This window comes from Rhamphochromis longiceps, linkage group LG3 (genome assembly GCF_057381845.1).
Source record: "Rhamphochromis longiceps isolate RC_006_pf linkage group LG3, R_longiceps_female_GT1.1, whole genome shotgun sequence".
Taxonomy (NCBI): domain Eukaryota; kingdom Metazoa; phylum Chordata; class Actinopteri; order Cichliformes; family Cichlidae; genus Rhamphochromis; species Rhamphochromis longiceps.
This window is the reverse complement of record NC_140559.1, coordinates 9,870,742-9,886,934: the sequence shown is the minus strand read 5'-3', so window position 1 is coordinate 9,886,934 and position 16,193 is coordinate 9,870,742. Positions and strand designations below refer to the sequence as shown.

General features: G+C 41.2%; 1 protein-coding gene and 1 long non-coding RNA gene across 2 annotated transcripts in view; one reads left to right on the top strand and one right to left on the bottom strand.

Annotated features, from left to right (window-relative positions):
• LOC146672843 (protein NLRC3-like) overlaps positions 1-16,193 on the top strand; it is a 71,570-nt gene that overhangs the window by 46,408 nt on the left and 8,969 nt on the right. The gene's annotated exons all lie outside the window — the stretch shown is intronic.
• LOC146672844 (uncharacterized) lies at positions 674-3,315 on the bottom strand. The gene is made up of 4 exons (XR_014908540.1): positions 3,201-3,315; positions 2,656-2,734; positions 2,182-2,277; positions 674-1,419 (listed from the first exon to the last, which is right to left on the bottom strand). It is a non-coding gene; the product is annotated as an uncharacterized LOC146672844 (long non-coding RNA).

The window sequence follows — 16,193 nt, the reverse complement described above, 5'->3', positions numbered from 1 at the left end:
TTTGTCCATCTTTCAAGTCAATATTATAGTCACGATTACGTCGACTATCAAAGTCGCTTTGTAAAATCCCAAAAGACGCAGGAATAAGTAGTAGGATTTAAGAGTGTAATAACGGACTGAAACAGAAGATGGCAGCACTGCATGTACAAGGATGCCAGCTGCCGTTAAACCCCGAAGAAGAAGAAGCTGTGTCCCAGAATTCATAGCGCGGCCCTGCTCAGTTTCCAACAATGGCGGCAGCTAGTTAGTTTTAATATTACTGTTATTATTCTTTCTGGGTCACAAAATAAACGTTTAACGTGTTTTCAGGCGAGAATGTAGCTGCACTGTAAACCCGAACAAGTTGACTGAACTTAAAACTTTTGTGGAAACTGATTACCTCAAAAGATTTAAGTACAAAAACTCATATCTTCTAAGTATGGGGTACTCAAAATTTGTATTTATTGTTAACCTAAAAATTTTAAATTATATTTTATATTTTATTAATTGAGCTTTACTCAAAGACTGTATACTTTAATTTCAATATTTTTGTGTTTCGTGTAGTTTATTATTTTGATGCAACACAATGCAATTATATTACAACCTAAACTCAAATTATCTGATTATTAATTAAAAGATATTTATGTTGTGAGTGTAGACTACTAAAAAAAAAAAAAAAAGTACGGAAATTCAGTTACTTTACATTTTGTTTATTTAACATTTTTTCATGAAAATTTAAAAACATCACAAATGTTTTTATAAAACAACTAACATGGACATCGGCACCATAAAGTGAGCATTATAAATTCTGTGTAGAACATTTATCTTTTTATAAACTCACAAAGGACGACATCAGTCCTAATTGCATCTTTCTCAAAATACACAAAAATGCAAAACAAAAAGTCAAATACTAATCACTTTTTTTTAAATAGAAATGAAAAACAATTTTTTTAAAATGGGTACAAAGACGATCAGCTTCCAAATAACCAGATAAGGCAGTCAAGTATAGGAAAATTAGGTAAACTGATGGAGTTAAATCCACCCAAAGCCTGTAGTAAACTTAAAGTGCTTAAAGTGCTTCAAACAAAGTGCTCAGTAACAGAGTGCGTGTCCTAACAAACATTGCCTTATATTCCTTAAGAGCATGTAGGCAGGGGTTTCAGGGGTTTGCCGTCATCAAGCCCCATGAAGATATTTTGGACTAAGGCAAATGTGTGAACCAGCTTCCTGGGGTAGTCTAAATGCAGAGCATAGATCAAGCCAAACAATAAAGCAAATGCATTTGCAAATCTGGGAATATCACGCATCACCTAGTCGCCTTTCACCAAAACAGCCATGCTTGAGGAAGTAAAATGGACTGGACTGGGAAGCGCCGTCGGTAACCACTGTGAGAAGGGCAACTGGAGTGTCAATGAGGGTCGACTCATCCAATGCGTCCGCCTGGAATAGACACAGTATCAATGGTAAATGGCCTGTATTTGTATAGCGCTTTACACATTCAGTCATCCAGACATTCACACCCATTCACACACTGGTGATGGCAGCTACATTGTAGCCACAGCCACCCTGGGGCGCACTGACAGAGGCGAGGCTGCCGGACACTGGCGCCACCGGGCCCTCTGACCACTACCAGTAGGCAACGGGTGAAGTGTCTTGCCCAAGGACACAACGACCGAGACTGTCGGAGCCAGGGCTCGAACCGGCAACCTTCTGATTACAAGGCGAACTCCCAACTCTTGAGCCACGATCGCCCCAATTAAATAAGTAAGGTTGGTTTGAGAGAATGTGACAAGCATGACCTGTAATCTAGCAAAACATTCAGCAGTGTAGTGGGTTACTTTGTAACGAGTTAGGGTACTCTACTTTTTTTGAAAAATGTACATTAACGTGTTAGCTTCTTGCATTACATAATTTGTATTTTTATTATTTTTCTAAAAAAAAAAGTAATTTTTTATTTCATGACTTTATCTCAAAAAGAAACTAAATCTTGACTTCAGCCTGGTTTTTGGGCCACCTGCAGCATAGCCATAGTGCTGTGATACGCCTGTGCCCTGCTCCTGACCTGTGTGTGTGTGGGTTTTCTACAGAGAGGGTATTTTGTTTGTACAATTTGGTAGCTGCTAGGGTATTAAATTGTATTTAAAAAAATCCATAGCATTTTATCTTACTGGCAGAATTTAAGTAATGCAAAAATACACTTACATTACATGTCTAAAAGAATTCTGGGTCCTCCTCCCGCAGGTATACAGGAAGGGCACGAAGTACTGCAGTGCGTTTCACGTTGATATCAGGCGCCTCCTAAAAAGGGAAAAGAAAAGTTCATTTAACGCAAAGTTTTCAGGTGTCATTCTTTGGGGAGAATACATGTTTATGAAACTGCATGACATCAGACTCTACTAAATTTTGGAGACTTTTCTTTTAAGATACAACCTTTCTGTCTCTTGTGACAGAGAGTATGTTTCTTAATCATTTGACAAAAACCCTACACAGTATTTTAAAATAGTGTTCTCCAGATCAGAGCTGTGATCTATATAGAACATGGGGTTCAAAGCAAGGAAAAATTGTGTGTTTATCAGTGAAACTTTTAATTTGTGTTAATTTTATCATTATCAATATATGAAATCTTCACCTTAAGGGACTTAATGAATGGTTTCTTCAATAGATCTTTCAACTCACCTGTGTTTACTGTCTCCACCTGAAATTAATTGCAGTCTGAATTTTTTTTTCTTCTGTCTTTTTGTCTTTGGCCTTCAGCCTTGGAAGAAAAAATAAAAATATTGAAAACCTTATCAGCACACTAAATATACAACACCTTGCTATATTTCAATTGTTTTAGATAGAAGTTGCCACTGCTAGCTAAGTCACTTTTGAATGATGCTAATGAGAAGGAAAAAAAAAAAAAAACCTGCCGAACAATGAGGCTGCTGTTGTAAAAACGCCAACTTTCTTGCGTTGGCAAGGGGTCGTTAAAATATCACTAAGACCCTTTCTTTATGTGTGATTCTTCGTAAAACTGTGTTTTAATCGGTTAAAACTGTAAAACTGACGACATAATCTATGTTTGAAAAAGAGCGCGAACAACCGCGAACAACTATTCACCACCTGGGTCTGTGCTTTTTAACACAACAGCGCATTCGAAAACAAGTTATTGGCTGCAACATATTAATATACTTGCTTTTTTACGGAAAAAATAAACATAACGAAGGTTCCGTTTTACTTACAAGTTTCTCCAAATGTGTTCTCCAGTCGCTCGAGAAGGGCAGCCATATTGAACAGAATTTTCTGTCAACGTCGTTCAGGTTAGAGAGAAGACGTCATGACGTCATGACGTCCACATGCGGAGCTCGGAAAAAAACATTTACTCAAAAATCATAATTAAGAAAGCAGTATTTACTCTTAACTTCTAAGCCATGTACAATTATAACTGTTTGAATCGTTAACCGAACAGAAAAGTTTTAAGTTGTTTCAACTTTGTGAGGAATTTTAATTGTTATATCCACAAACTTTATAAGTCAGGTAGACTGTTGGGGTTTACAGTGTGTGTAAACCTCAAATATCTGCTCAGTTTATCAAGACACCACATATTTTCAAAAGCGCTCCGACGTTTTCGGAGACGTCTGTTACCCTCTAGCTCGATAGCTAGCCGGGTGCTAGGCTCACTAGAGCCGTGAGAACACCGGACTCCCGGCAAATAGTTTTCAAACCCACCGCCGTCTTTCGCTACTCAGGTTAAACATGATATATGAGTCACTTAGATAACTTAAAAATTTTATTGTTTGGCTTTTTTCAGTATTTTATTTGTTCCTGAGTAAATCGGCTGACTTTATTAAACTCCACCGAAACACTCTGCACATTTAATTAACATTTAATAAACTACCATCTTGTCTTTATTTTTAGTTAGCACATACCTTAAACACTTAAAGCTGTAATCTAATGATAGTTATATAAGAGCAGATGCTGCTGGTGCAATAAGCTGTCCGTTTTACGTAAATAATCGGTGACTAGTTTACTATCAAAATCATTGTTTGTGGCAGCCCTACCCACAACACATTTGTTAAAATGATGCTCTCTATAACAACTGAAGAAGACAGACAATAGTTAATTCCGTAATAAATTATAAGCCTTGATCTTTTTAATTTTTACCTAAAATGAGTGCACAAAACTCTGAAAAGATCTAAATGTTAACATAGAAGCCAGTCAGCACATCTGCTACTGCCGTTTACTTTATCGGTTTATGTGGGAGATAGTTTTCAGGCTTTAAGTGCCACCATAATTTTATGCCAACCTAAACATTGTTTTAAGTGTATTTGAGTTAGCAAAAAAATGACTGAACACTCATATGAAAGTCTTTTGCCCGCCAACAATACATTTCAGCTAGCTAAAACAGATTTTTATGCTATCACCGAGCAACGTGCTAATGCTTTTCACACAGCTTTGTCTCGACTCAAAAAAGCCACAGAAGTAAAAGGTAGTAGTAATAATAATTACAAGAATCTCAGAAAAAATGACTTACCAGGCGTGGCAAACAACTCGGAAAAATGGAGAGCTAAATGTTCTGAAATGGCTTCCCTTCAGCTTCATTCGGAACCTGTGATGCTGGGGGCGGAGTCTATGAATTTACTCTATTAGTGTCATAGCCCCTTTAGGAGTTCAGAGTTAAGAGGTCAAGAGTTAATGTTTCCATTTTGACACCTCCAGATTTAATATAGAAACACTCATTTTTAACACTTGATTTTAACTACTAATGTTTTACACCTCAGAGTTACATTAAAAGAAAGTGACTCTACTTAGAGTAAAATTAACTCTGCTTTTGCACAAAGTCTACTAACACCAATATATTTAACACTTTTGAATTTGCTGTGTAGTGACAAAAATCGGTGATGATGGTGATGTTGGATGCTGGGGCCTTTGCATTGCTGAGACAGGCCGAAACTTTCGTCCGTATTGCTCTGCTTCCACTTCTGCAATATTGTTGTTACAAATTGCTGTTTCTGTGGCTGTGATCAGCTCCACTAGCGGGATTTGTCTCGGTGTGACAGCAAAATTTAACCCTTTAGCAAGGATGTTTTTCTCTCTTTGGGTGAGCTGCCTGTCAGACAAATTCTTCACCCACTTGTCCACATCCTCCATGTCGCATCCTTCTCTCTTCTGGCTGCTGAGGACACTCTCCGTATTTTGCGGTGGTTTCCGAAGTACAACAAGTAAGTCAAACTTCCTTTGTTGCCTAGTCTTAGACTTCTTGTGCTGTGCTAGACAAGCCTCCTCAGTAAAGTCAAACACCTTTTTAGAATAGAATAGAGAATAGAATAGAATAATCCTTTAATTGTCCCACAAGGGGAAATTTGGTTGTAACAGCAGCCAAAAAGACAAATATACAAATAAACAGTACACAGGACACGGAACAGAAACATACACAATTTTTCTTACATATTTGCATTAAGGACAATGGTTACTATAAACAGAGAGAACTGTACAGTTATTAAATTAAATAAAAATAATTACAGGTAAGAGGCAAACCAGGTTGTAGTGCGAATTGGTTAATTAACTAACTTATTGCAGTTACAGCATTGATGTAAACCTCTCTTTGTTGGGAGCAGTTCAGATTGTACAGTCTGACAGCTGCAGGGAGGAAGGACCTGCGGAAACGCTCCTTCATGCATCGAGGATGCAGCAGTCTGTCACTGAAGCAGCTCTACAGCAACATCTACATGCATGGGCTGGGAGACTCTGTCCATCAGAGATGTTATTTTGGCCAGAGTCCTTCTGTCTCCCACCACCTGTACTGGGTCTAGGGTGCATCCCAGAACAGAGCTGGCCTTCCTGATGAGTTTGTCCAACCTCTTCCTCTCAGCTGCCGATAAACTGCTGCTCCAACATGCAACACTGTAAAAAATGACAGATGCCACCACAGAGTCATAGAAGGTCTTTAAAAGCGCTCCCTGGACTCCAAATTACCTCAGCCGCCTCAGCAGGTAGAGTCTGCTCTGACCCTTCCTGTAAAGAGCATCAGTGTTGTGGCTCCAGTCCAGTTTATTATTCAGGTGAACACCCAGGTACCTATAAGAGTCCACTGTCTCAATGTCCACTCCCTGGATGTTCACCGGTGTCAGTGTGGTGAGTCTGCGTCTCCGGAAGTCCACCACCAACTCCTTGGTTTTCCCGGCATTGATCAGCAGGTGGTTCTGCTGACACCAGTCCACAAAGTCCAGAGTCCACTGTCTGTACTCTGAGTCGTCCTCACCTGTGATGAGGCCGATTATGGCAGAGTCGTCAGAGAACTTCTGTAGGTGGCAGCGTGGGGAGTTGATGGAGAAGTCTGCAGTGTAGAGGGTGAAGAGGAACGATGCCAGCACAGTTCCCTGCGGGGCCCCCGTACTGCAGACCAGCGTGTCAGAGACACAGCCCTGTGTCCTCACATACTGTGGGCGGCCTGTGAGGTAGTCCAGTATCCACTGGGACATGTGGTGTCCACTCCTGATAGCTCCAGCTTGTCTCTCTGAAGTCGTGGCTGGATGGTGTTAAAAGCACTGGAGAAATCAAAGAACATGATCCTCACAGTGCTTCCAGGCTTCTCCAGGTGAGACAGAGCTCGGTGCAGGAGGTAGATGATGGCGTCCTCCACCCCGATGCCAGGCTGGTAAGCAAACTGCAGCGGATCCAATGAAGACCTCACCAGAGGGCTCAGATGGTTTAGAACCAACCTCTCGAGGGTCTTCATCAGATGCGATGTCAGGGCTACCGGCCTGTAGCTGCTGAGGTCCTTGGGATCAATCAATCAATCAATCAATCAATCTTTATTTATAAAGCACTTTTCATACAAAAAAATGTAGCACAAAGTGCTTTACATAGTTAAAAGCAGCCCACCCCACCCTCCAACTCACTCCCCACACTCTCATTAACATAAATGATGTGAATACACACATATCCCCCCCCCCCCCCCCCCCCAACACACACATACACACACACGCACACTTAAAGAGTAAAAATTGGGCTGGGCTCGCATGAGCCAAGTGAGGAAACACTATGACAGGGAGCCGTCTGCACCGGGAGCCGGTCACAGACCGCATGGGAGGTCTTTGGTACCTGTACCACACAGGAGGTTTTCCACAGCTGTGGTACTTTCCCCAGTGACAGGCTCAGGTTGAACAGATAACCTAGGATGACCTAGGATTTTTTAAGAGTATTCTCATCTAGAAGCATTGTCAGTCTCTGCCGGATCTGCTCCTCTTGGGATTTTAGCATGGAGGGGGCCTAAGGGTACATCTTTCGCCATCTTACAATGCTGTGATTGCAGCCATTCCCCAACTCTCTGTGAATGGTACTCATGGGGTGGGACAACATCTCCCACCCCATGCAGCAGACTGTGACAGCACTGAGCAGCTCCTTCAGTGGGAGACTGCGGCACCCACGGTGTGGGACGGAGAGACTTCGCAGGTCTTTCCTCCCCACTGCTGTCAGACTCCATAATAAAGACTTTAACTGATCAAGCACACACATCCATACATATGCAATAATACTAAGTGCAATAATCCTTTCTGTCATCGTTGTATTTTTACTCAGTTGTATATAGTATTTGTATTTGTATTCTATTTTTATCTTATTGTATATTTATTTTATTTTATTCTACTGTATATAGTATTTTATTTTATTCTATTCTGTACAGTTGTGTACTGTATTTATTCTTATTGTATTCTAATTTTTGCCTCATAACTTTTGCAATGTCCACTTCCTGCTGTGACAAAACAAATTTCCCACGTGTGGGACTAATAAAGGTTATCTTATCTTATCTTATCTTATGGCTAGGGATGGGTATTGATAAGATTTTAACGATTCCGATTCCATTTTCGATTCTGTTTAACGATTCGATTCTTTATCGATTCTCTTATCGATTCTTTTTTTTTTTTTTTAAAAGGAGAACACTAAGGTCGATTAGCTTAGAACTTTGTTTTATATCTTCTCTTTGAACAAGATAGAAATTTAGGAGTAACATGGCCTTACAAACCCAACAGTGAGATCTTAAGAGATCCAGCCTACGGCTCTTCAATGGGGTGTCACAGGGTCCCCAGGAAAAAAAATTGTAAATGTAAAATAATAAAATAAATATTCTTCTGTAGCAATAACAAAGTATAACATAAATTGTTCTGTGGCAATTACACAAGAATATCCAGTAATGTCCCTGCCTACAATTAAACACATTCACTTACCAAAAATCGGGGGCATCTGCTGTGGCAAATGGGTGCAAGCCTTTCACCACAAACTTAGACACTGCTCGGTGACATTCGTCTATCCTGGCCTGAAAGGAGACGCTACCGGTAGACTGCAGCGAGAACTGCCAGCGAGCGCCAGCCAGACTCTGTCTGTCTCTCTCATCATGGTCACCTACATGTACAGTAATGGCAGGTCTTGTAATAAGGCAGATCGCGCTAACATAATATGCACTGTTAGTTGATTATTTACCTGCCGCATTAACGGGAGAGGGCGTGCAAACGTTACCGCTGCTGCTGGGTTGAGAGTCACGAGTCCCGAGCGGAATTAAAAACGCGTGTCATCGCGTGTTTTGTGAGCAAATGCTTTTGCATATTCGTAGTGTTTCCTCCCTTAAATGAAATATCTACTTTGCAAGTTGCCCTGTTGTCATCGGTTCTCATAAAGTATAATCAAACTTTTGAGCGTTTGAGCCGCTTAGGCGCCGTGTTTCCTGCCAGGTAAATGACGCTCCGCAACGTGGTGACGTCATTCGGGGCGACTGGAATCGATAAGGGAATCGTTTGCAAAAATGGCAAACGATTCCAAGGAATTGAAACAGTGGGAACCGGTTCTCAACAAGAACCGGTTTTCGATACCCATCCCTACTCATGGCCATTGATCAGTGGTCTTTGATCAGTGGATTTTAGTCGGTGGTTGTTGATCAATGGTCATGAGAATTTGCATAATTATGATTAAGGAACTGACTCCAGCCCATTGTTCCTTCAGTGGGCTGGTTTCAGTCATTATGCAAATGTACTGTTTATAAGATTGGGGAAACCTGCTGTCAGCTGAGACGGAAGAAGTCACTTGGATGAGTGACAAAACGTTTCTCCCCCAAAACACTATGTCCAGATGAACAGAATCAACTTTTGGAGACTTACTTTCCTGGATGATTGAGAATGCATCAAGACACATGATTCCAAACATTTTTTACAAATAAATAACTGAAAAGTGGGGTGTGCGTAATTATTCAGCCCCCTGAGTCAATACTTTGTAGAACCACCTTTTGCTGCGATTCCAGCTGTCAGTCTTTTAGCACATCTAGAGACTGAAATCCTTGCCCATTCTTCTTTGCAAAACAGCTCCTGCTCAGTTAGATTAGATGGACAGCGTTTGTGAACAGCAGTTTTCAGATCTTGCCACAGATTGTTGATTGGATTTAGATCTGGACTTTGACTTGGCCATTCTAACACATGGATATGTTTTGTTTTAAACCATTCCATTGTTGCCCTGGCTTTATGTTTAGGGTCGTTGTCCTGCTGGAAGGTGAAGCTCCGCCCCAGTCTCAAGTCTTTTGCAGACTCCAAGAGGTTTTCTTCCAAGATTGCCCTGCATTTGGCTCCATCCATCTTCCCATCAACTCTGACCAGCTTCCCTGTTCCTGCTGAAGAGAAGCACCCCCAGAGCATGATGCTGCCACCACCATATTTGACAGTGGGGATGGTGTGTTTAGAGTGACGTGCAGTGTTAGTTTTCCGCCACACATAGCGTTTTGCATTGTGGCCAAAAAGTTCTATTTTGGTCTCATCTGACCAGTGCACCTTCTTCCACATGTTTGCTGTGTCCCCACATGGCTTGTGGCAAACTGCAAACGGGACTTTTTATGGTTTTGTTTTAACAATGGCTTTCTTCTTGCCACTCTTCCATAAAGGCCAACTTTGTGCAGTGCACGACTAATAGTTGTCCTATGGACAGATTCCCCCACCTGAGCTGTAGATCTCTGCAGCTCGTCCAGAGTCACCATGGGTCTCTTGGCTGCATTTCTGATCAGCGCTCTCCTTGTTCGGCCTGTGAGTTTAGGTGGACAGCCTTGTCTTGGTAGGTTTACAGTTGTGCCATACTCCTTCCATTTCTGAATGATCACTTGAACAGTGCTCCGTGGGATGTTCAAGGCTTGGGAAATCTTTTTGTAGCCTAAGTCTGCTTTAAATTTCTCAATAACTTTATCCCTGACCTGTCTGGTGTGTTCTTTGGACTTCATGGTGTTGTTGCTCCCAATATTCTCTTAGGCTATGTTCACACTGCAGGCAAAAGCGCATCAAATCCGATTTTTTTTTTTTACCCTATGCGACCCATATCCGATCATGGTGTGACAGTGTGAACGGCACAAATCCCTCATTTTCAAATCCGATCTGGGTCACTTTCGTATGTGGTACTGAATCCGATACACATCCGATGTTTTAGAAAGCAACTGCTGTTTGAATGGTCAAGTCGCATTAAATCCGTCTTTTACGTCACTGACACAAGACAGACGCCAATTATCAGCTCCGGAGAAGCACCCGGTAAGACATCGCGAATGCTTCCTGGCCATCCAGCGTAGATGTCAGTGAAACTGTTGGGAAGACAATGTTGGAAAAACGTGAACATTTTATTTATACTGTATAATCTGCAGATTCTGACAGAAATCTGCAACTATCCTTTGAAGCACAGCTCCTCTAAAACAGCAATAAGGATCATTATTAGGTTATTTACATTATTATGTAAATAACAAAATAACTTAAAGCAAAAATTGGGAAACGTAAAGTCCGAAGTCTTTATATTAAGGGCCATCAGTCAAACAATATTGTTTGCTCTGGGTCTAAACAGCACGTTGTGTGTGGTGTCTTCTTTTGTGTATGCGGGCCGCCTTGAGGGTTCACACTAGAGCGCGTTTGCTGTTGCATTTTATTTGTAGTGTGAACAAGCAAACAAAAAAATCGGATTTGATCAAAAAATCGGAATTAAGCATTAAGACCTGCAGTATGAACGTAGCTTTAGACAACCTCTGAGGGCGTCACAGAGCAGCTGTATTTGTACTGACATTAGATTACACACAGGTGCACTCTATTTAGTCCTTAGCACTCATCAGGCAATGTCTATGGGGAACTGACTGCACTCAGACCAAAGGGGGCTGAATAATTACGCACACCCCACTTTTCAGTTATTTATTTGTAAAAAAATGTTTGGAATCATGTATGATATGGTTCCACTTCTCAAGTGTACACCACTTTGTATTGGTCTTTCATGTCGAATTCCAATAAAATTGATTCATGTTTGTGGCTGTAATGTGACAAAATGTGGAAAAGTTCAAGGGAGCCGAATACTTTTGCAAGCCACTGTAAGTAATCTGGGCGCTACAGCAGCTGCACACGCCCCCGCGGACTGCAATCACTTTTTGGCATAATACCTGGAGCTAGGGGGGGGGGAAACAATCGCATGAGTGAGTGAGTACAGGGACAGGGTGGAGCAACAGTTTGACAACCCTCGGAGTATGTGGCAGGGACTAAACACGATCACAGACTTTAGAGGGAAAACCAGCACACCGCAGACCACGGCCTCTCTGTGTGAGGATCTAAACGTATTCTACGCTAGATTCGACACAGCGAACACCACGAGACCGGACAGTGTGCGCACCGCGGATGACGTCAGTGCGCACACTGTGTCTGAGGAGGATGTGCGGAAGTGCTTCAGGAAGGTGAACGTGCGCAAAGCTACTGGTCCGGACGGGATTCCCGGCCGCGTCCTCAAGTCATGCGCGGATCAGCTGGCTGGAGTGTTCACACACATCTTCAACCTTTCCCTCTCTCTGTCTGTAGTCCCAGCCTGCTTCAAAATCGTCCCTGTACCCAAATCCTCCACCATCTCCTCATTGAACGACTGGCGAAGCTGGACAGGAAACTGCAGGATCTAGGACTGAGCAGCTCCCTCTGCAGCTGGATCCTTAGCTTCCTGTCTGACAGACGCCAAGTGGTCAGACTGGGCAGCATCACCTCATCCCCCATCACACTGAACACTGGTGCTCCACAGGGGTGTGTACTGAGCCCTCTCCTATACTCACTCTACACCTACGACTGCACAGCCACTAACAACTCCAACATCATTGTGAAGTTTGCGGATGACACTACAGTGGTGGGTCTTATCACCAACGGTGATGAGACGGCTTACAGGGAGGAGGTCAGCGCCCTGACCCACTGGTGTCAAGACAACCATCTCACACTCAACGTCGCAAAGACAAAGGAGTTGATAGTGGACTTCTGCAGGTGCAGAGAAGTACACACCCACATCACCATCAACGGCACTGCTGTGGAGAGAGTGAGCAGCTTCCGGTTCCTTGGTGTACATCTGGCTGAGGATCTTATGTGGTCAGTACACACAAACAAAACAGTGAAGAAGGCACAGCAGTGCCTCTTCTTTCTCAGGAGACTGAAAAGATTTGGCATGAACCCCCGCATCCTCAGGACCTTCTATCACTGTGCCATTGAGAGCATCCTCACTGGATGCATCACCACCTGGTACGGCAACAGCACCGCCTACAACTGCAAAGCTCTCCAGTGAGTAGTGCGGTGCTCTGAACGGATAATTGGAGGTGAGCTTCCCTCCCTCCAAGACATCTACAGGAAGCGCTGCCTGAGGAAAGCGGAGAGGATCATCAAGGACTCCAGTCACCCCAGCCATAAACTGTTCAGACTACTTCCCTCAGGAAGGAAGTTCTGCAGCATCCGGTCCCGTACCAGCAGACTGAGAGACAGCTTCTTCCACCAGGCCATCAGACTGCTGAAGACGTCATAGACACCCACCTCCACTACTGGAACTTCAACATTATGCACTCCATACTGTACAGTAATGCCACTGTTTTGCACATGTCTCAACTCTGTATATTTTATATATTTTATTTTATTGTTTACTCTATTTAATTTGTAAAATATGTGTATACACACACACACACACACACACACACGTGGAAAACATTTAGTATACACATCCAGAAATGCATATACTATTATATATTGTACATATATTTATTAGTTTCAGATTTAGCCATTCTTGTATTTTGCTTGTTTACGTTATTGTATTTTGCACAACTCTGTTGCTTGTGAAGCTCGCACACAAGAATTTCACTCACATGTACTGTACCAATGTACCTGCACATGTGATGTGACAATAAAAGTGATTTGATTTGATTTGCGGATTGACTGAGGAAGAATAAAGTAGTTGTGGTAAGCCAATCACATGACCACTTCAAGTACTGAAGCAACAAGGTGCTATATACCAGTTTTTAAATTGTGTTGATGGGCCATATAAAACTAGAGTCATGATAATCAATATATACGCCAGAGGTTCCCAAAGTGTTTGGCGCACCCCCTAGGGGGGGCGCAGAGCCATTACGGGGGGCGTGGTATTAATTTAAAAAAAAAAGAAGAAGAATGCTTGGATACTGCTAGCATAATGGAGAGGTTTTTGATGGGGCTCCCACGCAAACGCAAAGCAGAAGATGAAGCATGGCCAAATATGTTTCCAAACCAACATCCTTCCAAGCCAAAGACTAGAAAATATGGTGAAGCATATCTTGCCTTTGGCTTCACCTGCACAAGTGCCAAGGTAGGTCTCCCCAGCAGAATTGGTTTTCCCTGCGTTGGGAGCACGCGCTGGGCTAACCAAATTACAGACAAACAGTATCCCACATTCTTCATTTTTAGTTCACCAACCCTTCTTATAATGACGAACTACTCCTGAAATATTGGTGATGTTAGCTGTTTATACAGTAAAGTTACCGTGGGATACAAATAATATCCGGCTGATCCTGCCACGATTTGTTACCCCTGTGGGGCGAGAAGATTTTCTTCTAAAACAAAGAGGGGCCTAGTGAAAAAAGTTTGGGAACCACTGATATATGCTGTGTTTTTTCCTGAATACTTTAATCAGGTTTACTGTCTAACAACAGTGCTAGCAAGCACTCTCTGCTTATGACCAAAAAATAAAAAAATAAAACAAAACAAAAAACACCCCTTTCGTGTTGGTGGAAAAATGTACAATTTCGACCAGTCAAAAAAATGATATGGCATTTGGTTATTTAGGAAGAGGGGGAAGCTTTGGGAGTGACGGCGACCGAGAGAGAGAGAAAGAAAGAGAGCAAGTTTTGAGATGGGAGAGATTTGTGACGTTTAGCGTGTTTGGAGTGTGTAGTTAGTGTGTTGTCTTATGTAGTTAAAGTGTAGTGTAGTGGATAGTTTTGTATTGTGTGTCAGAACAATGAGGCGACTGCTGAATATTACAGGTGCTGCCAAAAAGCCACCAAAGGCACATTACATTGTAAACGCTGTCTCCAGGTAGAAAACAGGAGGAGTGATACATCTCCTGTTGTCAGAACTGCAGGTATCAGGCTGTGATGTTCTCCTTTTTAGTGGACAGAAATTATTTTTTGGAGTGGCACAAATAATTTGTGTGGCATCTTATTTAATGTACAACACCTGATTGTTAAGTAAATAGTTTGAAATGGTTATTTAAAAAAAGATAAAAGGGTTTTTTTTGTCTGATTTTAGATCGATTGTGTTAATACAGTATATCAAAAACATAACTGTAAATTCAAACAAGTGAGGTTGTGCTGAAAAGACGGATACCAAACAAGACAAAATAAATAGTTTTTTAAAGGTGAAATGTAGAGGTAAAATCAAAAATAGTCAAAAATTGCCAATTATACCATGGACCCAGAGGGTAATTAATTACTTTTAGAATCTTCTAACTCAGTTACTTTTTTGAAGAAGTAACTAGTAACTATAATTAATTACTTTTTAAGTAACTTGCCCAACACTGCTACTAATATTATTAGCCTTAAAGATAAAAGTAAATCCCAATACTAATCCAGTATGGAAATCAAAATCTTGATGATGTATATTTTTTGATTTGACAAAGACTTTATACCGGATGTCCTCCTTGATGCAACTCTCCCCATTAATCTGGGACTGGCACTTGCAGTACACTGGTGCCAAGCATTTCATCATTGTGGCTTGGTTCTTCTTTCAGTTGACCAGTAGTGCCAAAATTACAAACATTCAGTCTCAGAGTGATGCTGAAAAACGTGTTTTTGGCATTTTTTTTTTTAACTTTGAGGTTGGACTACACAGCAAATCCAGCATGTCCAAATTAACACTGTCGGATTTGATTTCAACACTATTAAAGTGTCTATATGGGTCCACACCAGAGAGTGTTAATTTAACTCTTTTTGGAGAGTTGGTACGTTAACTCTGATTTAGTGTTAAACACCAAATCTGTCTGGAGTTGATAATTTAACACTTAGTGTTAAGAGTTTATATATTAACTCTCAAAGAGTATTTTAGTTTAACTACTTAAGAGTTATCTTCTAATTCATTCTAAAAAGCGGGAATTTTACTGTTCTGAACTTCTAGAAATTTCTTTTGGAAATAAACATTTACTAAAAAGATGCAATGGTTTTTGAAAAACATTTATTCTGAACTGTGCACCACAATTTCAAAACATTTTCTGAAAGCTGTAACAGTATACATGTTCTCACTTTCATTAGAATTTTGTTTATCAAAAGGTCTGACATGGTAAATGCAAATAACAGCATTCTCATCACTTATTTCTTCAATACAATATGCATGTCCTTCATTCATCCCTTTGTGGAACTTCAACGCACTTCTGCTCTCCCCCATATTCCATCTTCACAAGCATATCCTGTGTGGAGATTGAATAAAAATTAGTTGACACTAATTAATGGCACAAATAATCCAGTAAACAATTGCAGCACAGTAAAAAAAAAAAAGGAATCCTCTTTGAGCCATTACTTGTGTAAAGTATTTTCCCAAAAGACAAAGACACAGGCAACAGGTAATACTGAACTAAATGTAAAACCTCAACCTTTTAAATTTTTACCTAAACCGTGTGCACAAAACTCTGGAGGGATCTAAATGCTAACGTAGACCCCAGTCAGGACGTCTGCTACTGCTGTTTGCTCGTTGTTTTTTTTTTTTTTATGGGCGATCGTTTTCAGGCTTCAAGTAGCACCATTATACCAACATTTCACATTCTAGACATTGTTTTAGGTGTATTTGACCAAAAGTTTGACTGAAAATTCACATGCAAGCTTTTTTTCAAGGCTGTGGTATTTGCCCGCAAACAATACCTTTCAGCTAGCTAAAACAGAATGTTATGCTATCACCGAGCAACATGGCTAATGCCTTTCACACAGC